Genomic DNA, 23,666 nt, shown 5'->3' with positions numbered 1-23,666 from the left:
AGCTGACAAATCCAGGCTGGGCGCGCTGCGATTGGGCACCCTGGACACGTCCGTCAGGCGCGCAGGCACTTCTCACTGGCGCCAAGGCAGCTGAAGAGAAGGCTCGGGCCTTCCGCGTTCACAGCCAATCCTGCCAGAGCAGGGCGGGCCCCCAAGCACAGCTGTGGGTAGTAAATACTGCACAGGCAAGAGCCGAGCCTGGAGTCAAACCGAGAGCATTCTGAGGGAGAGGAAGGCGCGGAAAGGGCTGCTCTTTGCAGCTTGGTTCCCAAGAGGCAGGCCTGAGAAAAGAATGCAAGAAGAGCCCTGCAGGATCAGGCCAACGAGATTCCATCCTGCTCTCACAGTGGCTGTGGCTACCTCACTCTTCCTGCGTGTCAACTGGACATAGGATGCATCATATACAGTTGTCACCATGAGTGTAACAAGTTAGTTTTCTTCCATGTACGGGCCACAGAGTTAATATTATAATATATACTTTTAAAGAACCTGCAAGAGTGGTTTTTAGATGCAATGCCTACCAAAAAGGGAACATACAAGTTCTTTTTATAAGCAAACCAAACAGCAGTGATAGTAACTTCCAGTCTTCTCTGGCAGTCTGTTTCAAGCCTGATTGGCCCAAGACTTGCAATCACAGATTACTTATTTTGAAGCAGTTCCCTTGAGATATGTGAGTGTGTGTGTGTGATCTCACTCACGGTCAGATACTGTAATTATTTGGCTAAAACAACTGAATAGTTTATTTGTGGCTATTTTAGTGAAAAGACATCATTGGATGCTGGAAGCCGAGGCACCGCGGGGGGGGGGGGGTAACTGTAACCTAGTCAAGCACATCTGTCAAACATGCGAGGCTTAAATGGAACTGTTCCCTCTCTGCCAGCGGTGCAGAAATTCAGAAGTTTTCGAGGTGATGGAGTTGTTTAGTTTCGCAAGTACGCTAGCTAAGCGACGCTATAAATTTCAGAGCGTTAGGCTAACGTGCATATGTAGTACCTATAGACATATATTGTTCATGTAAGACTCCTGCTTGTGCCCCTTTAATGTATACATGGCATTTAAATAGATATAAATGAATCACAGGACAAATATGAATGCCTTACTTTATTTGGATGCGTGAAGCTTTTCTTGAAGATAACTATGGCCGAAGCCTGCTCAAAACAAATCACTACACCATATAGATCATTATACTTAATTATGACATGGCGGGTTGTCACTGAAAATAAATATACCTCCAGTAAGCATTAGATTCAGGGGTGCATGGGTGGTTTTGAGGTTATTTGCAATATCTATGCTGCCTATAATGCAGTGTGTGTGTGTGTGTGTGTGTGTACACATACACAACTATATATACTGTACTTTGAAATTAGCTTTGAGGGAGATTACTTGCGCAAGTAAGATCAGACATTGGCACCTCTGCCTTTTGACCTCTCTGGGCTACTGGAAGGTCTTCAGGTTTTGCTATCCCTCATGTTCCTCTCTCCCACTTTTTTGCCTTTCGATCCAGCTCATAATTTGTGAGCAACTCTCTCCCATAATGAATACAGGTGGTCTCCTCCCCTATATATATTTTTTGTTGTTGTTAAAAAAAAGATGTGGATTGTTAACATCCCGATGACATTTCCTCATGTGGCGTTATTGTTTGTAAACGTTCTTTTCCCACCCTGCAAGGGAAATAAAATTGCACTCCACGCAAGTGGCTGTAATCACTGAGTGCCAGCTTACATGTTCTTGGAAAGGAACATAATAGGTTGAAGGGCAGTAGGTGCTTCCACCAACCAACCAAGATATGTCCCTGGACTTGCTCTCGCTCAACCCTTTCCCCACTTCTTCCTCCTCCCCAAGGTATGTGGCTTCTCTGCCACAAGACTCCACTTACATTCCTAATCAGGGTACCTGGGTACAGAGCGTGGGCGTGGCCAGGGGGACAGGCTTTTTGTTGGGGGGGGCCAGAATTGAGTTATCTGCAACACAATTGGCCAATGATGAAGTATTTTTATTTATTTACTTCATTTAGGGGGGCACCTGCCCCCCATCTACACCTATAATGCCGAGTTATAGCACAGGTTCAGTGCTTAGCATCCCCATCCAAGGCTGAAAAACCTTGGAGGATGGCTGCCAGTAGACAATGCAGGTCAAGGTGGACTAAGGAACTGACCTGGTAGTGTTTCCTGTGTACTTCACCACTCATTTAATTGAAGCTTTACTATGCCTTATGCTAAAGAAAAGATTAATTGACCCTGTAATGCTACGCAGATAATACGGAAGTTCTACCGAAGAGTTCTCAGTAACAAAGCACAGGGCTGCACTTTAAAACTGCAATCCAGCTGTTAGGCTACTTAAATCCAGTGGAAGGCCATGATCCATGCAGCATGACCCCTAAGTATGCTTACTCAGAAGTGAATGAGCTCAGTGAGAGTTGCTACTTAACAAGAGTGCTTTTCAGACTTCAGCCTTAAGCAACATGCAAGATCGCAGCCGTATCTTTTAGCAACAAAATAATGTTCATGACAATTTTATTTCTTAAATACGTACAATGGCTAGTAAAAACACACACCAAAACACATGATTTTGCCCCACAATATTTCCTTATGATCAGCTGATTTCTTAGCCTGTGTTTGAGGTCTTCCGAGATACATTTTTCTGGCTATGTCAGACTTCATCACTTCATGTTTTTATTTCAGACGAGGCTGTATGCAAATTGAACAGACTTTTATCACTGGTTTGTTACTGTATGCTCAAGGAAAAAAATAACAACCAAGAACATTCATAGGTAGGGAAAGGTAAAAAATAGGTAGGCTGGCAGGATATACTGCAGTCACTTTGAAATACAGAGGATAGCATCTTAAACAGAGGGCCAAAACCATTGTTAAAGCCAAACTAATTTGGCACATGACATTTATGAAACACTTTGGATGCTTAAATCTCTTCCACTGAAATCAGTGCTAGAGAAGTTGTGGATGGACACTCTTTGATAAAAATTACTTTAATATACACTTACCACTTCCACTACCAAATTTACACAATTACTTATATATTAACCTTTGTAAGCAATTTATTACTATAAATACTTTTGAAGTGTTGCTGTGCTTGAGGCGAACCATGGGCTATGTTATCTTCTCGAGCATTTTCTTTTCTGTTGGAAGCCACTTTAATATCCAATTGTATTTTATTGAGAAACTGTGCACTAGTGTTCTCCAGAAACTAAGCTGTCATATGCATGCTTATTCAGAAGTCTTGCTGCATTCAGAGGGGTTTATTCTCATTGCAACCTAAATCTAAACTAGATTGTACAGCTCTGCAAGCCTATTTGCATTCCAGCGCTCCGGTTCAATGCTCGATTGTTTCTACCTCATCAAGCTAGGTTGGGTACAATCCTAGCCATAGGTCTGCTGGGATGAGTTAAGATGCAGTGGATATTTGGCTCAGCATACTAAATCCCAGCTCAGCTGGGCTATGCTGGCAGCAAGTCCCCAACCCCAACTCAGTTGGAGATATGCCAGCCTCAAGTCAACTGAGCTGAGACCAGTGAAACTTCTGCTGGAGTAAGCTCTGAAAAATGGCTGTTCCAGGAGAGTGGGATCGTGCCGGATTTTTAAAAGCTGTATCCTAACTCTGTTCAGCTTCGTCATGTGGCATGGCAACCTGCCAGAATTTAGGAGCCTGGCAAAAAGTGTGGTGTAAGTCAAACTCTGTTAAAGGCTTGTTTTCCTCTGCCCGGCTTAGGCCAACTCAAACGGCAATAGCCCTGATCTGGATCAGATCCGGTGGTTTGCACTAGCTTAACTTTTAAGCCAGAGTTATTCATGCTGGCTTCCCATACTCAGGAGACTGCTTCCTTATTTGCAAATGTCGTCCTTACGGCACAACAGATGGAAAAAGCCCCCAAATCCTTGTGTGGTGTCCTGAAGACTAAAATCAGTGCCTCCTCTTTAGGAAAAAGAAGTCCTTTCTAATAATGGCTTCAGAGTTAAATTGGTTGGGAATTCAAACAGTTTGTTTAGGGCCTGATGTAGAAGCTGCCCATCCAAGTGACAGAGCCTGGTAGCCTTTCCCCTCTCAGATCTTCTTCTGTTGCAGGAAAGAGAACAGTCCGCTTGAGGAAAAAGTGTTTGCACCACCTTTGAGGGCGAGGACGAGGCGTGGGAGCCGTCTATGTATGCAATGGGTGCCCATCTTCTTCCTCTTTCACCGGGGCGTGAGGAGAGTGAGACCATGACTCTTAACCTCAGGGTCGCGGGTTCACGCAGGCAAAGAGATCCCAGCCTAGCAGGGGCTTGGTACATAGCTGTCAACTTTTCCCTTTTCTTGCGAGGAATCCTATTCGGAATAAGGGAATTTCCCTTTAAAAAAAAGGGAAACGTTGACAGCTATGGGTTGGTATAGATGACTCTTGGGGTCCCTTCCAATACCCGCCTCTGGTTCCTTTTATAGGGAAGCGGCGGAGGGAGGGAGGTACACAATTGGAGGGGGGGTGAGGTGGTGAGAAAAAAAGAGAGGCTGTTTCTTGCAAGGGGGGGACGAGGGCTAAGTGTGCAAAGAATCTCGCTTAGGAGCTCCTGCGCCTCAAAAAAGGGGTGGCGGGGGAAAGCCCCTCAGCCCGGCCTCTCTCTTCACGACCCACTTCCTTTCACCCCCCCCATAAGTGAGCAATAAAAAGGACGTCCCGCCCCTCCCTCCCCCAAATCCCAGCCTCCTGCACCCGGGCTGGCACGGGCAGCAAGCGGCGGCTGCAGAGGGGGCTTCCCCTAAGGCCGCCGTACGCGCCCCAGCCGAGCGCCTCCTTCCTCCTGCGGCTCCCTTCCCGCTCCTCCGGGCAGGCCTCCCACCGCCTGCCTGCCTTCCCTCCCTCCTTCCTTCCCACCCAGAGGCCGGGCCCGACTCGGCGGCGCCAGCCCCGTGACGTCGCTCCCCCGCTGCCTGCCCTCCCTCCCGGTCCAGGCCGGCGGCGCCTCTCAGGCGGCTGCCATGGAGACCGGGGCTCGGCCCGGGGCTGGGGGAGGCTACAAAAGGCGGGGCCCGGCCCGGCCCAGGCTTGGCAGCAGCAGCGGCGCGCTTTTTTTCTCACCCGCACCTGCAGTGCAGCTCGCGCTCTCCTTTACTCCCCCCCCCTCCCGCTTGCTCGTTCTTTGCAACGGCGTGTTGGCGCGCGCGCGCGGAAGGAGCGAAGCGGGCCCCGGAGGCTTTCCTTCTGCGGACGCAGCGCGCGGAGAGAAACACCGCTCGCCGCCAGTCTGCGCCGCCGCGCAAGAACGGAAAGCGTCGCCGCAACACGGTTGCACCCCTAAACTGCTTCTGTGGCTGGGATATTTTCCTAGTCCCGTGATAATTTCTGGCACAGGTTACATATGCATTTGCGTGTATTTATGTGTCCAATATAAGGATCATGGAAATTTATTTATTTTTTTGTTGCGTGTGTGGGGTGGGGAGTTGAATAATAGTGACTTTCGCGGATGCAAAAAGTTTCCTGTTCCCCAATCCATTTTGGGCGCGCACTCCAAAATCCCATAGACACTCAAAAGAAAGGGGTTTTCTTTTGGGGTTTGTATTAAAAACAGGTCTATGTACTTAAAGTTATATAGAATAATAGAATTGTAGAGTCGGAAGGGACCCTGAGGATCATCTAGCCCAGCCCCCCACAACGCAGGCATTATCAGCACCACGCTGTTAACCAACTACTATAGATTTAATTGCAAGGCAAGTGGTTCTGCTTTCTTAGGAACATGTTACCTGGATGAATGATTAAGGTTGAAGTCGTTGCTTCGCGGAGTTCACAAACCTCTCTCACACACTAATGGAGAGTGGCTTTAATGTGGAAACAGCCGAAAGACGGGGATGAAACACTATTTTTTTTAAAGCGGGGTGGGGGGTTGCAAACTCAAAACCAGTTCTTACAGTGCCGCAACAATGCAAAGGTGTTCTTACTAGAACCTGCAGGATCCCAGCATTTTCTGGTTCTTGACAGAATCCCACATGCTTGTGTTTCGAGTCGCTACACAGTCCCACACGCGCTTACCTGGAGAAAGGTTTGCTTGCGCATGCATACACGCCATAGAATTTGCACTGTAAATACAGTAGACCGAGAATTGCACAGGGCAGGGGTTGGGTGAACCCTGTCCGACTTACAGCCAGGGCAGTGACTTGCAAACTGGTTTTTTTTTTATACTGTTGTTTGCATCGCATTGCCCATCTGTTCAAAGAGAGAAAAGTTTTAGAAAACGAGGGGAGAAGGACAGCTCTGGGAGGCGCGCGCGCTGGCTGGGGTAGGAGAGAGAGAGAGGAATGCCTGCGAAATATTGCTGCAGAAATCTGTGAAGTGTACTGATCTCGAACAGCATCCCCCCCTTTTTTTCCCCTGCTTTCACAAAGGATTCTGCTGTTACTTTTGTTCCGGTCACAAAACTGGAGCGAGCGAAAGAAATTAACTAGGGAGAGATAAGGTCTGGAAAACAATCTGGAATTGCCAGTGTTGGTGGGAGCTCTGCAGGGCTGGCGTCAGGAAGTCTGCGCCGCCTTCTATTACTGTTGATCCAGCTTTGTGCAGCTGCACTCAGTACAATTAGCTTGTAGAAACAATCCTGCTGTAGGCAGCCTTTTCCCTTCAAAGCTCTTTTCTGTACTGACCTCTCCTCCTTCCCCCTCCCCGCCCCACTTCCCTCCTTCCATTTCCACACACTCACACACAAAACACACATACATACACACCAACCAGCCATCATGATGCTTGAAATCAACATCATCTGTGGGAATTCATCACCCCCCCCCCGCGCCGTAGAGATGCAACAAGAGATTGTTTGTCCAGAACTTAAACTTGCAGCTTAATATTACCATGTAACCCATACAGAGAAAGAGAAAGGGGAAAGCCGGGCCGGGCTGCGTAACAAGAAACACATTGTGCTCTTTGCTGTTTGCCGCCGCCTCTTGTAACTGGGCGCAGAGTAGTGGGAGAGGGACGCAAAGGCACCTTCGAAAACTTCGCCATCGGAAACAATTCAGAGTTGTCACCATCAACTTAATTGCTTTTATTTTTATTTAAGGGGTGGTGGTAGAACTAGTGCGTCGCTACCAAGCTACATTCACAAGCGGTATCTCCCCCCCCCCGTTCACTTTGGTGATCTTAGATGTGCAAACTCGTTCACGCTCGTCTCCCTCGAAGTTTGCTGCTGACTCATTTCCTCTTTCTATATTCCATTTCAGTTTTTTTATTATTATTATTTTGCACTGCGCACACCTTTGCTTGCTATGAGCAGACTTTCCAGCTCCCCTTTTACCCCCGCACAGCAAAGCCTCTGCTCGAGGTTTCTGGACTCCTCCACGCCGCCTATCCCCGAGGTAACAAGAGCGCCAACCGCCCACCCCCCGGTTTCCCCGCCCTCTGTGTCTCCTCCCTCCGCCTCTGCGCCCGGTTCTGCGGAACACCAGGCGCCGCTGTTGCGAACTCTCCGCCACACGCCGGTCGCGTGCTGCTCTGCGTAAACTTTGCCGGTGGCTCCAGTTCCACGACGGGGAGGGGAGGCGGACCAGGCCGCGGCTTCCTCGGCGGGCAGCAGACGCCTCCGTCGCCCGAGCGGATGCGAGGCTGACGGGCAGAGAAGAGCCAGATGTGTGTGCAGGGGGTGTGTGTGTAAATTTGCAAGGGTTTCGTATTAAACCGCGGCGCTTTTCGTTTCTAAAGGTTTGGCTGCCCTGCAGAAAAAGAAGCAAGGTTCAGATGCAGAATATGTTGCTGTTTTGTTACTGCTATTTGCGGTAACTTGAGAACTTGAGTTCCCCCTCTCCCCATGTATCATAAACAATCCTTATCCGAGACAGAGTGAACCAATACTTTACCAGGACGCTTTAGAAAATGGATACCAAAACGAGAAACCTTCCTATAATAAGGGCCAAGGTTCCTTCACCTCCCCCCCATAAAGCATTTGAGGGGGGCAGCGCCCTCAGTTGATGAGCATTGTCATTTAAATGGTACATTTCCGAGCACAGTTCAAAGTGTTGGGACTGACCTTTAAAGCCCTAAACGGCCTTGGTCCAGCATATCTGAAGGAGCGTCTCCACTCCCATCGTTCTGCCGGACACAGGTCCAACGCGAGGGCCTTCTGGCGGATTCCTCACTGCAAGAAGCCAAGTTACAGGGAACCAGGCAGAGGGCCTTCTTGGTAGTGGCACCCACCCTGTGGAACACCCTCCCACCAGATGTCAAAGAGAACAACAACTACCAGACTTTTAGAAGACATCTGAAGGCAGCCCTGTTTCGGGAAGCTTTTAATGTTTGATGTAGTACAGTATTTTAATTTTTTTTAAGCCACCTAGAGTGGCTGGGGAACCCCAGCCAGATGGGTGGGGTATAAATAAATTATTATTATTATTATTATTATTATTATTATTTATTATACGTGTTCCACATCTTGTGATGGCTTGTGTGTGGCAGGGCTTACATGGACTCCCCCCCCCCCATATATTATTCAAGTTGGCACCCTCGCTTCCTATACTTTTGAAATGCTGTTTCTCATTTCTCTTTCTGAGTTGGATCCTGGACATAAATTACACTTGAAGAGTAAACCCACTGAAATCTATGGGTCCTACATTAGTCATGGCCAGCTTGAGTCCCATTGATTTCAGTGGGTCTGCTCAAAGTATGATCATGTCCAGGATCCAACCATATACATATGCTTTGCTTTTCAGCCTGCAATAGGCTTTGAGATGCATTGGTGTGTGCCAGCCTTTCTCAACCTGGCATCTTCCAGATCTTTTCAAACTCCCAACTCCTATCAGCCCCAACCAACCTGCTGTTGTGTGAGGAGGTGGCACGGCAAGCTTTTGTTCCCAATATTATTTAATATCAGTGGTGGTAGGTAGTCATTTAGGGACAAGGTGTCAGTATGCTCATGATGCCCACCTCAATTTCTGCACATGTCTGGAAGTGATGTGTGCATGCAGTCATGGGCTGGTTGAAAGGTATTAAATGGTGACTGAAGTCTGACAAGATCTGGGCATTATGGACGCGCTACTCCCTGGATCAGGAATTGGGCGGTGTACCAGCTCTGGAGGGGGGGGTTACTCCATCTTATGGAGCAAGTGCCTAGTTTTCGGGTGCACTTAGATCCACCACTACAGGTCCACATGATCTCAGTGGCTTGGAACAATTATTGATTTTGGTTGGTGCACCGAGTGCAACCGTTCCTGGACACAGCATTGTGTCAGGGATTGGGCTGAAGAGGAACGGTGGAACCTTCCAGAGAAGAGGGAAGCAGTATTGATTTACAACAGTGGTTTGCAGAAGGGCACGGCTCAGAGGTAGAAGAGGGGCAAAGCTGGGAAATAACAGGGGAAGAGGAGGGGGGAGAAGCTGAGCAGGAGCAGCTGCCTGTCACGTCATCACTAGAAAGCTTTCCAAACCTCCCTTCTCCCAGAACCTGGCGAGCAGTGAAAGTGGGAGAGCAAAGAGCTAAGAGGCAATTGGCCTTAAGCTGCCCCCTAAGGGGGCGGCGGCACAGGGGACGAATGAGAAGAGAAGGGGGAGTGGAGATTACCCGGAGCAATGCCAGTACTCCAAGAGACAGCATTCCTAAGCCTCTCTCTGTGAATATTGAATAAAAGACTTGGTAAGAGCTTTCTTGTCTACTTAATCCCTGGCAGCCTGCCATGGGGGTGGGGAGAGGGGTATAGGATTCCCTAAGGCCTGACACATTGTGATGGTGATCTATATATTACATTACATTGTTTTTCTAAAGACAATATACACAAAAAGAAAAATGGACATGAACAACAAAATCATATGTATACAACACAATGAAATTTTTATGATAAAGTAAAAAGATTTTTTTAAAAAAACAACAACAACCAGTAAGTAAATCAACTGGGTACAATTATGAAATTATAAAAGTATAAAATTATAAATAGGGTATAAAAACACAAATTACAATGAAGAAAATGGGGCAAAGAGGGAAGAAAGGTCTTGCCTGTTTACAGACACTGCCAAACTCATATTTTGAAGGAATTTGCCAACTATGTCACTGCAGGTGTCATATATTTAATAAATAACTCCCCAAACAGGTGAAATCAGAAGGGTCAGCATAACCCAGGCTTCCTCATACTCTGCCCTCCAGATGTTTTGGGACTACAATTCCCATCATCCCTGACCACTGGTCCTGTTAGCTAGGGATGATGGGAGTTGTAGTCCTAAAACATCTGGAGGGCCGAGTTTGAGGAAGCCTGGCCTGGCGTAACCCCTAGCAACACAAAGATTACATGTCAATGTCTGTGAAATAGCAGAGAGCATAACTTTCTTGAACCAGTTATCTAGGTATAACACAAAGCATCTTTCCAGCCCTAAGCAATTACTAAATGAGCAGCTGCCAGATATACAATTAACTGTTTACATATAAGATCCACATCGCCTTTATCAAAAACAGATAAAACACATAGAGTAGGGCCTAGAATCACATTGTGTACTGATCTCTGCAATAATTCGTTTCCAAAATTTATGGACTCCACAACCCCACCAGCACAAGGGAAATCCTGATCTTGCAATAAGAACCAAACACACTGGCGAAAAAATACCATCAATGGATGACTTTTAAAGAATTCTCCAAGATGCTGGCAGAGACCAGTCTAAAAGAGATGATGGACCAGATCTTTGTCTGTTGAGATGCATTAAATTTTTCCTTAAGTTTGACCCACATACCAACTGTATGGCAAGAACTGTAACAGCAAAAGTAGGGAATTAGTGCAATATTGCAGTTGCGAGGATAGAATCTCAGAATTCTAGAGCCACCAGTCTAGTCCAAGCCCTTGCAATGCAGGAATATTTTTGCCTAATGTGTTTGCCCAAACCAGTGGTCCTGAGATTAAGAGTCTTGTGCTCTACCAACTGAGGATGCTGAGCTTTTACACATATTACATCGTACTGAGAAAAATCTGCATTGGCTGCCTTAAGCAGCAAAACCTCAGAATTGAGTCGGTAGCTAAAAGGCACTGCCTTTTAGCTACCGACTCAATTCTGAGGTTTTGCTGCAGGCATTTAAAGCCATAAGTAACCTGGAACCAGGTACCTAGAAGCCTCCCCAGGGCAGACGAAGTTGATCTTTTAAGATCTTCAGAGGAGACTTTGCTAGTCCTTTGCAAGATTGTCGCTTGGATGCAGGCCTTCTCAGTGATAGTACCCACCCTCCAGAACCCCCTCCTTTCACTAATTCATGAGGCAGAGGCAGCAGTGGCTTTTAAACATTCCTTGTGTAGAGTGTTTTAATCTGGTTTGTGCCACACTCTCTGCAGCAAGAGGAGAAGTTGATCTACATATTAAGAGTCCTACCCATACAATAGCATATAAAGGCGCACAGAATCCTGAAAATGGCCTCTTAACAACTATAGTTGTTACAGGGCAGGGGAATTGTTGTTTAGTTGTTTAGTCGTGTCTGACTCTTCGTGACCCCATGGACCAGAGCACGCCAGGCACTTCTGTCTTCCACTGCCTCCCGCAGTCTAGTCAAACTCATGCTGGTAGCTTCGAGAACACTATCCAACCATCTTGTCATCTGTTGTCCCCTTCTCCTTGTGCCCTCCATCTTACCCAACATCAGGGTCTTTTCCAGGGAGTCTTCTCTTCTCATGAGGTGGCCAAAGTATTGGAGCCTCAGCTTCACGATCTGTCCTTCTAGTGAGCACTCAGGGCTGATTTTCTTAAGAATGGATACGTTTGATCTTCTTGCAGTCCATGGGACTCTCAAGAGTCTCCTCCAGCACCATAATTCAAAAGCATCAATTCTTTGGCGATCAGCCTTCTTTATGGTCCAGCTCCCACTTCCATACATCACTACTGGGAAAACCATAGCTTTAACTATATGGACCTTTGTTGGCAAGGTGATGTCTCTGCTTTTTAGGCAGGGGAATAGTCTATTGGAAAATTGCTTGCAGATACCAGCTCATGGAATTATAGGACCAACTAAATTGAAAATAATACCTCCCGATTCTTTCGAAAAGCGCCTTCCTATGCTGTTCACCACAGCCTCGGTGACAGATTTCAAGGGGCAGGACCCCAGTGAATGAGGATCATAGAATGCCGTTTCAATTTCGTCGGAGGGTTTTGGGGTGGTGGATGGGAAATTGGATTAGCAAGGAGATCTTGGAAATATGTTCCAGGTGGCTGTTTGAGTGAGGAGCCAACCTTTCTTTCTTAGCAGTAGGGGTGGGGTTAAGACGGATTTGCATGAAGTGCCCTGCATTATTTATGTCGCTGTCATCATCATCATCATCATCATCATCATCGTCATCATTACAGCTTAAAGTTTTAGGGGAAGTTTGAGATCTCCAGATTATATATATGAGCTAATTCTCAGTAAACTTGGAAGTCTGTTATACTGGCATTGCTTGCTCCCCATTCTGACCCACCAAGTCAGGAATGGAGAGTAACGTAAAACACATGCTTTCTGCGGGGTGACTTAACTGACACTGCTATTACTGGTATTAAGGGAATCTCCATGGTGCTTATTATCGGTCATTTTCGAATATGTAGCAGGACCCAGCTGTTGCCTGCAGGGTTCCCATATAATTTCAACAATCCTGGCTCATGGCAACATGCTAGCACAGCTCAGGGGTGCTCTGTAGGAAACAATTATTTCCAGGAGGTTTAAAACCCGGGCTTACAAATTCGAAACGATTCCTGTCTTAGATGTGGGATAACTGGATTATTTGCAGAAATGGAACAATGCAGTAGTCTACTTTTATCGTGCTGTTTTTTTCAGTTGATCCTTCCAGACTAGACCGATTGAAAAGTTGAAGTTCATTCAGTATGTAGTCTGCTGGGAATGGCAGAGTTTTTGTTTTTTCAAAATTTACAATAGTTGCAAAAGATCAATTAGGCTCTTTTTGTCAGTATCCAATCACCATTTTTTGATAGATGCATAAACATTTACAGATATATATTCTTGGGGCAGGGAGGTTAAGGAGATTTGAAAGAGCTGCCACTGCTCCTAGTGACTGGCCTACTTCTATGGTAAACAAGGTTTTTTCTTCATTATTGGGAGGGGGGGACGACGACTGCAAAACCTTCAGTCTCAGTAACTACAGTGGTACCTCGGGTTAAGTACTTAATTCGTTCCGGAGGTCCGTACTTAACCTGAAACTGTACTTAACCTGAAGCACCACTTTAGCTAATGGGGCCTTCTGCTGCTGCCGCGCTGCGCTGCGCTGCTGGAGCACCATTTCTGTTCTCATCCTGAAGCAAAGTTCTTAACCTGAAGCACTATTTCCAGGTTAGCGGAGTCTGTAACCTGAAGCGTATGTAACCTGAAGCGTATGTAACCTGAAGCGTATGTAACCCGAGGTACCACTGTACTTCAATGGGGGCAAGACCTGCAGGAGAAGCGCTGAGGGCCTTCTGGCGGTTCCCTCCCGGCGAGAAGCCAAGTTACAGTGAACCAGGCAGAGGGCCTTCTTGGTAGTGGCACCCACCCTGTGGAACACCCTCCCACCAGATGTCAAAGAGAACAACAACTACCAGACTTTTAGAAGACATCTGAAGGCAGCCCTGTTTAGGGAATCTTTTAATGTTTGATGCATTACAATATTTTAATATTTTGTTGGAAGCCTCCCAGAGTCACTGGGGAAGCCCAGCCAGATGGGCGGGGTATAAATAATAAATTGTTGTTGTTGTTGTTGTTGTTGTTGTTGTTGTTAACTCCTATGCACATCCTTTGTGCCATGCTCCTGATGTTCCCTTCTTTAGGTGGCTTGCCAAAGTCCCAGAATCTTTCAGATGCAGAACAGGACCTTCTTTTTGCGCTTGTGTAACCCAAGAAGACTAAGCACCACTGCAAAATTAATTTGAGGCCACAGCCTCTCCATCTGGTTGCCGAGAGTTCCACGGAGCGATACAGAACTGTGGAAGAAAAGGCAGGAATTCCATGGGGAAGGTAGGTCTTAAATCCCCTTGGCAAAAAAGTTTCCCTTCTCAGTGTGTGTCTACCACCGAATTGATATTGCTCAGATGAGGCACGCGCAACAAAGCAAATGTGGCAAAAAGGACAGGATAGGGAACAGCATCGTTTTTCATGAGCTTTGTTTCTACACCTAAAAAAATAAAAACCTCGAGACACTTTATTTCTCTTGAAAGAGAGAGATAATAGAATTACAGTTGTACCTCGGGTTAAGTACTTAATTCGTTCTGGAGGTCTGTTCTTACCCTGAAACTATTCTTAATCTGAAGCACCACTTTAGCTAATGGGGCCTTCTGCTGCTGCCGCGCCACCGGAGCACGATTTCTGTTTTCATCCTGAAGCAAAGTTCTTAACCTGAAGCACTATTTCTGGGTTAGCGGAGTCTGTAACCTGAAGCGTATGTAACCTGAGGTACCACTGTATAGAACTCTTGAGTTGGAAGCGACCCTGAGGATCATCTAGTCTAACCCCCTGCCGTGCAGTTGTCCCATAGGGGGATCGAACCTTCAACCTTGACATGCTATGCTTCATGAAGGCATGCCTTCCTGGGAAGGACTAGCTCAGCGGCAGAGCCTCTCCCTTGCTTGGAAAAAGCCCATGCTCAATCCCCAACATCTCCAGGTCGGGCTGGGAGAGAACCATGCCTGAAAATCTGAAGAAGTGCTGCTCTCAGTCAGTGTAGTCAGTACTGACCTAGACGAGCTTCCTTTGCCTTCAAAAAGCCAGGCAATGCAGTGAGATGCATGGTGCAAGTGGATTCAACCAGCATCAGTTTGTAGCAGAGAATCCGAACTCTCTTAACAACCAAGGCCGAAACCAAGTGATTATGTTTGCGGTAGATGAAGACACATTGGTCTGTCTTCAGTGAGGTGGTGCAGCGAAGTGTGATAAGCAAACAAGGCCCGAGGCTGCGCGAGGAGAGGGCTAACCTTTTTCTTTGTCTCCGTGCTAATGCATCTTGAGTCTAGAATTAACAGATTAATAAGAATGTTATTCACACGGACATGTATAAGCAGCTTGGGAACTCTGTCAGATCCAACTCCTTTCCTGATCCTGGAGACTGTTCCATTTAATAACTCTCAAGCATCCTTCCCTGTTAAGTCGATGTCTAGCATTTTAAAAAGATCTGCATGGGAGGTACTGCAGGGGTCGGCCATCAGGGAAACGAAGAATGCCGAAAGAAAACGGATGGAAAATGTAGCCTAACTCAAAAAACAATGCAATAAATTAAGCAAAGTTGGGGGAGGAGTAGCTTATATATATATAGCCTACGAATACTACCTTGTTTCCCTTTCTTTCAGCCTCTATTTGGGTTCTTTATGATCAAACCACTATCCCAGCTCTTGCTCTGCAATGTGCTTGGACCAGTTGACTAACGCTGAGTATGACTGATGGCGGCTTTCAACAACAATAGGAGAATTACTCACCCTAATCCCTGGAAACTTGCAACGCTCTATGAAAGAGCCGCCTTGCTGTTTATCAAAGGAGCCTGTAAAGTTTGACACGAGTGTTTTTATATATTGACAAAGGCTACGAAAACTGGTGATAACACCGAAGATCCTGGTTTCTTCTCAAGGATGTGGGCAAGGACACAGGAACCTCATTCTCTCTTCCCACAGTTAACGGGAAACCAGCCATTGGGATGCCACCCTCATGTTTCAAATCCACACTGTGTTCACCTCTTGTGATGTCTGAAGATCTCATACAATGCCATCTGCAACATGTTTCATGGGCAGTTGGCATAATGGAGACTCCTGCTTTTCCTCTCAAGAATTGGGTTATGGTAGAAATTTTCATCCTGAGGGCCACATTTCTTCCTGATCAGCCTTTCAGGGGCCACTTTGCATTGGTGGGTACAGCCAGAGGTAAAAGTTGGGGCACAGCAACAAAGGTCATTTGGTTGGTTCATGTTTAAAATATAGCTGCTGAAAGACGCTATGCTCCCAGAATATTGTACGGGACTTAAACAAACAGTCTCTGATGCCCTCAGTTGGCTGATTCACTAATTCTAAATACGGCAGTGGCAATTATTATTTTTTAGCTATGTAAAGGCAGCATTATTAACACTAGAAAGAAATTTCAGCCAACATTGTACCGTAGGATATATATATATTTTAAGCTCCTTAACAAACTATGGTTGAGAAGGTTTTTTCTTGCCTCACACACCAAGACTGCATGAAAGACTCTCCTGCTTTGGACCCAATATCTTTACTCGCCCTTCATCACGATTTTCTTGGCACCAAAGCCAGGAATGAGTATTCCGAAATTCAGTGCTAACGCGCTGCCTAACCCAATGAATGTCGAGAGCAAAGAGCAAATGCACTGTCGTATCTGAAATTATGGTGGTGGGGGAGACTCAGAAATGTGCCTCTCTTGGAATCATAGAGTTGGAAGGGACCCTGAAGACCATCTAGTCCAGAAATATGCAGCTGCCCCATACAGGGATCGAACCTGCAACCTTGACGATGTCAGCACCACACTCTAACCAACTGAGCTAATGTGATGCTTATCTTAACTATTAGTTTTGTCATGGCCATCCCAACTAAACATACGTGTTTGAGAAATGAGGGGCAGATTTACAAGGGCCCTTTATTGCAGACAACCTTTATGCGGTCCACACAAAAATTTACAGAATTGTTTTGAATGTTTATGCAGGGTAAATCTATGTAGTAGTATGTAACTGTTGTCTCTGATATGTAATCTCTCCCTCTCTCCTCTCCTCTTTTAATAAGGAAAACAGCTATACAGTATAATTCATTATATTTAAGACAGAGACCAGGTTCAGATGTCACATTAAGCCAGAATTTATTTTAAATTATAGTGTAATGTGTGAGAGCAGTGTCCTGATTCGCTCCTTCCCTGCTCCCGCTTGTGCTATACCAGAAAGTAAAGTGGATGAGGAGGAAAAACTGAGGCTGGCTTAGCATGGCGCATGACGCAGCATTTGTGATTTGTTTCTTTCAAGCAAACCACAGTTGGGGAAGCCAAGGCTGCTTTAGAGTAAACAGTGGTTTAACGTGACACACAGACCATCTCTTCTGTCCCTTGCTGTGTTTTTAAAGCAAAGTTCTTTTGAGTTTTCTATCCGGTTGTACTTTAAACTTCAAAGAATTTGCAAGCGCAGGATCACATGGGACTGGCCAGTTCTGTGTGACTCAGCAGTTGTCATCTTAATGTTCAGGCAGTAGAATTACATCATGGGAAGTAAACTTTTCTGAGTAATCTACTATGCAAGATCCATCTGTCGACCACACCTGTGTGCATGTGTCTTTCCTTTCATGAATGCCAGAGCATTTCCTCCCAACCTTTCACTGACTTTGTAAAAGCAAAGAAAAAGAAGTTGGGGTGGAGAGAGACACGTCTGTGCTTATTAGCCCTTACTTGTGCAGCAGTAAGCAGTTGTCATAATTTGCAGCTGTCTGTAGGTTACATTTGCATTTTTGCAATTGTTGCATAGTATTTGGGCTCGGTTCAAAAGTACTGGTGCTCACCTTTTAAAATCCCGGGTGCCTTAAGACCCAGGCATCTGCTCGACTCTTGGGAGAGATCTACATGCACATGGTTTTGCACATGTGGCTTTTGCATGTGCCGCTACTAATCCAGCGGGTGATGGATAAGCAGAAATGTGCTTTCACAAGCTAATAATCACTATCTCTTGATCAGGGTCTGCCTGATCTGTAGATAGTGTACCATGAAATCATGTATTTCCCTTTTCCTTGATCACTCTGAATGCAAACTTTTTTTGCAACTTGATAAAAAGGCCATAGCTGTCAACTTTCCCCTTTTCTTGCGAGGAATCCTATTCGGAATAAGGGAATTTCCCTTAAAAAAAGGGAAACGTTGACAGCTATTAAAAAGGCACTGGTTCATTAGCTATTAGAATGTCTTTCAAACTATTTGTCCTTTAAACTATTTGGCAGCTTTATTTTTTTAACCCTAAGTGTGTTTCTTATCAAAGACAATGTTTATAAGACTCACACTGAAGATCACGGGTTACAGATCAAGTGCGAGGTTTAAATATGTTTTTGAGTGCAAATGAATAAAAAGGGGATGCAGTACGTATTACCAAGTGCCCCATACATTGGAATCTGTTGCGTTTTCCCAGGACCATGTAGGAGTTGTGTTAACCAGCGCTTAAAACATGTTGGTGTCATAAAACATATCGCTCACCCAACGGCCAGAACCCAGTTCACAGATGTTGGAACGGTTTGAGTCTATTTTGGGGACTGAATAGGGTGAAAAGGCTGGGTTTGTTGAAGAGTAGAATACCTATAGAGGCCTTTTCTGCAAGCAATACCATGACTTCATTACCATGTCAATTCTGGGAAAGGCCTCTGATTTAACACAGCAGTTGGCTGAATCCATATGGAGCTGATGAACCTCTGAATGAATAGTGAATGGAAAAACTGCTGGAATCTGCTTTCAGCTTTTTGTTCCCAGGATGACCAATGTAAAAGAGCTAAGGCCTATACAGCACAGATGGTATAAAGGAGTAAGAATCCTGCACGTTTTAAATTTGTTCTTTTATCCTGCATTGTTCGGGCGTCTGTAACTGAAGTAAAAATACCAAGATTCCCATGTCTCTCTGCCCCCGCCCCCCGCACCAAAAAATAATAATTCTGGGTTGGTGCAGGCTACCATTCTGGGCTGATTGTCTGCTTGACTATTATTATTGTGTTATGAATGAAAGCCAACTTGTGGGAAAAGAGGGGTTCAGAGCCAGACCCTCCAAGTGTCCCTATATTCCAGGGACAGTCCTGGATTTTCAGAAGGTGTCCTAGTTTCTGATTAGATCCCAGAATATCCCACTTTCCTCAGGACGTCCGTGTTTTCATTGGAGAAACGGTAGAGGGTATGGTAGGACATCCATATTTTCATCAGAGAAATGTCGGATGGTATGGCGAGCCAGTGTGGTGTAGTGGTTAAGAGTGGTGGACTCGTAATCTGGTGAACCGGGTTCGCTTCCCCGCTCCTCCACATGCATCTGCTGGGTGACCTTGGGCCAGTCACACTTCTCTGAAGTCTCTCAGCCCCACTCACCTCACAGAGTGTTTGTTGTGGGGGAGGAAGGGAAAAGGAGATTGTTAGCCGCTTTGAGACTCCTGAAGGGGAGTGATAAAGTGGGATAGCAAATCCAAACTCTTCTTTTTCTTATGCAACCCTGCAAGCTAAGGAGATAAGTAACTATACAACATTTAGAAGACACCTGAATGCAGCCCTTTATAGAGAAGTTTTTTTAATGTTTAATGTTTTATTATGTTTTTATAAGCCATCCAGAGTGATTGGGGCAACCCAGTCAGATGGGCTAGGTATAATAATAATAATAATACAGTGGTACCTCAAGTTAAGTATTTAATTCGTTCCGGAGGTCTGTTCTTAAGCTGAAACTGTTCTTAACCTGAAGCACCACTTTAGCTAATGGGGCCTCCTGCTGCTGCCGCGCTGCGCTGCGCTGCTGGAGCACCATTTCTGTTCTCATCCTGAAGCAAAGTTCTTAACCTGAAGCACTATTTCTGGGTTAGCGGAGTCTGTAACCTGAAGCGTATGTAACCTGAAGCGTATGTAACCCGAGGTACCACTGTAATAATAATAATAATAATAATAATAATAATAATAATAATAATAGATGTCCCTATTTTCATTGGATAAATGTTGGAGGGTATGAAAACCACCAGCAGCCTATACACAGCAAAAGTGGTGGTGATGGTGTTTTAAAATACATTTTGTCCAACAGCAGACCAAGCAAGAATGGAAATGTGAAGTGTGATAGTGAAAAAGCCGGGGAAGGGAATTCTGGAATTCCTTCCGTTCACACTATGTGGTGGGAATATGCAGATGTTCCCATTGACACAGCCATGTACGTCCACTAGGGTTACATGCTTTAAGAGTTCGACACATTGCTGCAAGTGCCAATACAGTAAATCAAAAGGCTCTGTGGCATTATCTGGTTTCCTTTTTGGCTTGAGAAGTTAGAACAGATGTCACCAGAGAGGACAAAACGGATTTTACCCACGGAGAGGAGCTTTATTGCCGCTCTTTAGTAGGAAGTCCCTTGAAATGCTAATGGACACAGTTTGTGTTGCTGGGTTTGCATAGAGAGGGTGGGAAACGGCTCTGATCCCTAAGAGGCGGAGGTGGGGGGGAGGCAGGGGGAAGAGAAAAGAAAACCCTTTTGTTATTAATCAGTGATATCTGCTGCTTTAACAGCAAAGCACGTTAAATGGTGCAGAGAGAGACCTCTTTCCAGCAATCTCCTGCAAACACACATACAAACTGCTGAACATTTTTTGACAAGATACGACGTACATGTATCATAGTTCCGTTGAATCTGCAAAGATGTTTTACCCCCTTCTTATTGTACAGAGGAGACACACATAGTGAAACAGCGTGGTGAGTTGCCCCCCGTCTCTCCTACTCAATATTCCAATTCTTTGCAGTCTTGTTTCTTTCAGCAATCCGATAATTCAAGACTGGCTAAGCATCCTTTGCAGGCCAGGCTGTTCCGTATTTAAAGTCCTGGCAGATTGAGGAGGAGTCTGTTTGATTCCACGAAAAGAACCCACCAGAGACATCGCACTCGCTTAATATCGGTGATGCTGAGCTTCTGTTCAGCGCCTGTGTGCTCTCAGACATCAAAGCACAATGCAGACTGGCTTAAAAAACCACTCTCTGTTTTCTTAAAGACTTCCCAGAGAACAAGTTTGGTTCCATTGTTCAATGTCTGAAATGAAGGACCATGCATATTATTCCTCAGATTGTACAACAGGTAAATTTCAGTTGAAAATGTTTGCTGTGGCAGAAATATTTCTAAAGTTACAGGGAAGATACTGGGGAAAGTGAAATTAAGTACAATAAATTTCCCGCAAAAGTATTGTTACATGCCACTCCAATATTGACAGCAGTGTGAGATTCCAGGGATACCAGGCACGCCTACCATGGTCTATGTTGTGAGGCACAGCAGAGACTGATGTCTTAATGACATATGGTTTATTTACACATATGTCATTACTGTGTGCTGATGAGTCATTACCTCCAGGCAACCACCTACAAGGAAATTAATCTGTCTTGATCAGCTCTTAACCCATGTTGATTCCCTAAGATTTAGAAGTGCCTAATACACAGTTTGGGACGCGGGTTAAACCACAGAGCCACAGAGCCTAGGACTTGCCGATCAGAAAGTCGGCAGTTCGAATCCCTGCGACGGGGTGAGCTCCCGTTGCTCGGTCCCTGCTCCTGCCAACCTAGCAGTTCGAAAGCACATCAAAGTGCAAGTAGATAAATAGGTACCGCTCCGGCGGGAAGGTAAACGGTGTTTCCGTGCGCTGCTCTGGTTCACCAGAAGCAGCTTAGTCATGCTGGCCACATGACCCGGAAGCAGTACGCCGGCTCCTTCGGCCAGTAAAGTGAGATGAGCGCCGCAAGCCCAGACTGGACCTAATGGTCACGACTGGACCTAATGGTCAGGGGTCCCTTTACCTTTAATACACAGTTTGGTAAGTTAGCTTCTCACTCATGCTAATTCTGGAGGGTTAAAAAGGCTTAACACACAGCCCAAATACACACAGGTCTAGCTATCATCTCACACAGGAGACTAGCTTCTCCCAATTAGCTTTTGACACCCAAGCCTTAATTGAATTCTAGCACCTATTGGTCCTTGGGATTTAGGAGAAGTCTAGCACCCACAAACACATCACAGTATTTTAAAGGTGCAAATGCTAAGCCTTCTTTAAGCATTGACTGTAGGCACACTGAACACACCTGAAGGAGCGGGATTGTGGCAGCAACCCTTGTTCTTGACCCCATGTCCACTTGGCTGTTGGAACTGATCCTCCACAAACATACTGTCTTTATGCGCATGGCCACTGTCTGCCTGTGAACCTATCCAAAAGCCATTGCCATCCTTAGGATTGCTGGTAGAACAGTCGCTCTGAGGCAAGGAACTACCTGTGGCTATAATGCTGGATTTTATTTTATTTTTTACCTTCATGAAGTTCAGTAAATGATGGGTGATATTGCAGCACCCGTCCAAATAATTTCTGGGACAAATTGCCTATTCTGTTGTTTGGGGTTCTGTTGTTGCTTTCACAGTGCCTAGATTAGCAGGCCATTCTCTCCAACATCAGTGTCACACACCGTCAGTTCCAGCCATCTCAAGAGGGTCCTGGGGGATCCTCAGGCACTATGCTGATGTAGAAACTCCCATTGAAGAATCTCAAGGTTCATGCCTGCCCAAGTCTCCACCACCGTACCACCACTGGTCATTGATCAGTGATAGCAGCTAATAACTTCATGGGCTCTCGTCTTCAGCAAGCATGCTGAGGGCTTAGGAAGAACTCAGCGCTATAACATTTGTTAGCTAAGAATGCTAAATGACCTTCGTAGAAAGTATTTTCATTAGATCCTCCTCCTTCACGCAGTTGCACCAAGTCACAGCGGTTTGCTAGACTAGTCTAGTAAATTTCAGAATGGAGGGGAGCCAGAGAATGAGGAAGACATTAATGCAGAGGCTAGATACTTTTTCCTTTCCTTTGATGGGGTCCCTACTTCAGGTTATCCGTTTAAATGGCAACACTACTCTGCAAGATTGTCTCCATTTCTAATAAAAACAAAAGGTTTCATCTCAGCTTTTGTTAAAGCTCCACTTGTCTTTCGAGTTGAATTTCTTCTATAAACTTCTATTTGGTGATTGTGAGCTGATCCTATTATGCTACGTACTGCTGCTTTTTGGTGGGTCTATATTTGTGTACATATGTGTGTGTGTGTATTTGGATCAACACAGCTGCCTGCATCTTTTGGACTCTCTTTGGGAACGTGGCTATGGGGGCGTCACGATGAGCTTCTGCACTTCAGAACTTACCACTTCCATCACTGTATTTAAAACCCCAGTTCAAGAAGCTTGATAGCACATGTGGTTACATTTTCTAAGAAGATAGTGCGGAGGTGTTTCAACAGAAGAGAGAATGGCTCCTTGCACATTCTTTATTAGGAAGTGGTAAGTATATTTGTCTCAGTGCAAACCAATACCTATTTCTGGAAACACTGGTTTAATACTTTTTCCTCTAGCAGAGAGGATGTTTCATTCTATAGGCGGTTGTCAGACGCACTGACACTGTTTTCTTAAAAAGTCAGAAAGTTGGGTGTGTGTCCCCCTGCCCTGGAACAACTTTTGTCCTATCTCTGGAGACAGAAACGAGCAAACGACAAGACTTTTAACTTTGCGACCCAGCGAAAAATCAATTTGGGGCACATTTCCCCCAGAAGGTGCACCCTACTGCTCATCAAATATGGTGCAGTAGGGCCTCTGAGAACTTTGAGAGACTTCTGCCAATGCCCATTTAAACAAGGGATTCCTTTCTAACATTTCTGAAGGGGTCCATGCACCAAATTTACAAATGCTAGGGTGTCCAGAGAAAGGTGGTCTGGGGTGGTCTTACATTTGTTAACTACTCCAACCAAGCCTTTGTGACAGCTCAAGGTATGCATTTAAAAATGCTGTTGCCAACTTTCTTATTATTATTTACTTGTTCTGCTCCTGCGCCTTCATAAACTACCTGATTGCGTAGAAACAAAACAAGCCCCTTTAACTCCTTCTACAGCTTCTTAACAATAGTTGTTTAATTCATTTGGTCAATGTGAAATCCATTAACAGTTGAGTTGACACCCCTTCCCAAACTCTGAGGTTTTCAGGGTCTCTGTTGGTGGGTCCCTTCCTCTCCCCACCCCCCAGTTCAGCTGTCC

General features: G+C 45.5%; 1 long non-coding RNA gene across 1 annotated transcript; it reads left to right on the top strand.

Moving 5' to 3' along the window:
• The first annotated feature begins 69 nt into the window (after positions 1–69).
• Positions 70–22,914, top strand: LOC310840826. Its single transcript, XR_014562179.1, has 3 exons — positions 70–428; positions 20,612–20,694; positions 22,708–22,914. It is a non-coding gene; the product is annotated as an uncharacterized lncRNA (long non-coding RNA).
• Positions 22,915–23,666: the final 752 nt, after the last annotated feature.

Source organism: Podarcis gaigeae (genome assembly GCF_964106915.1).
Source record: "Podarcis gaigeae genome assembly, chromosome: 3".
Classification (NCBI taxonomy): Eukaryota; Metazoa; Chordata; class Lepidosauria; order Squamata; family Lacertidae; genus Podarcis; species Podarcis gaigeae.
Note: the sequence above shows the minus strand (reverse complement) of the source record. Positions and strands in the feature narration are given on the sequence as shown.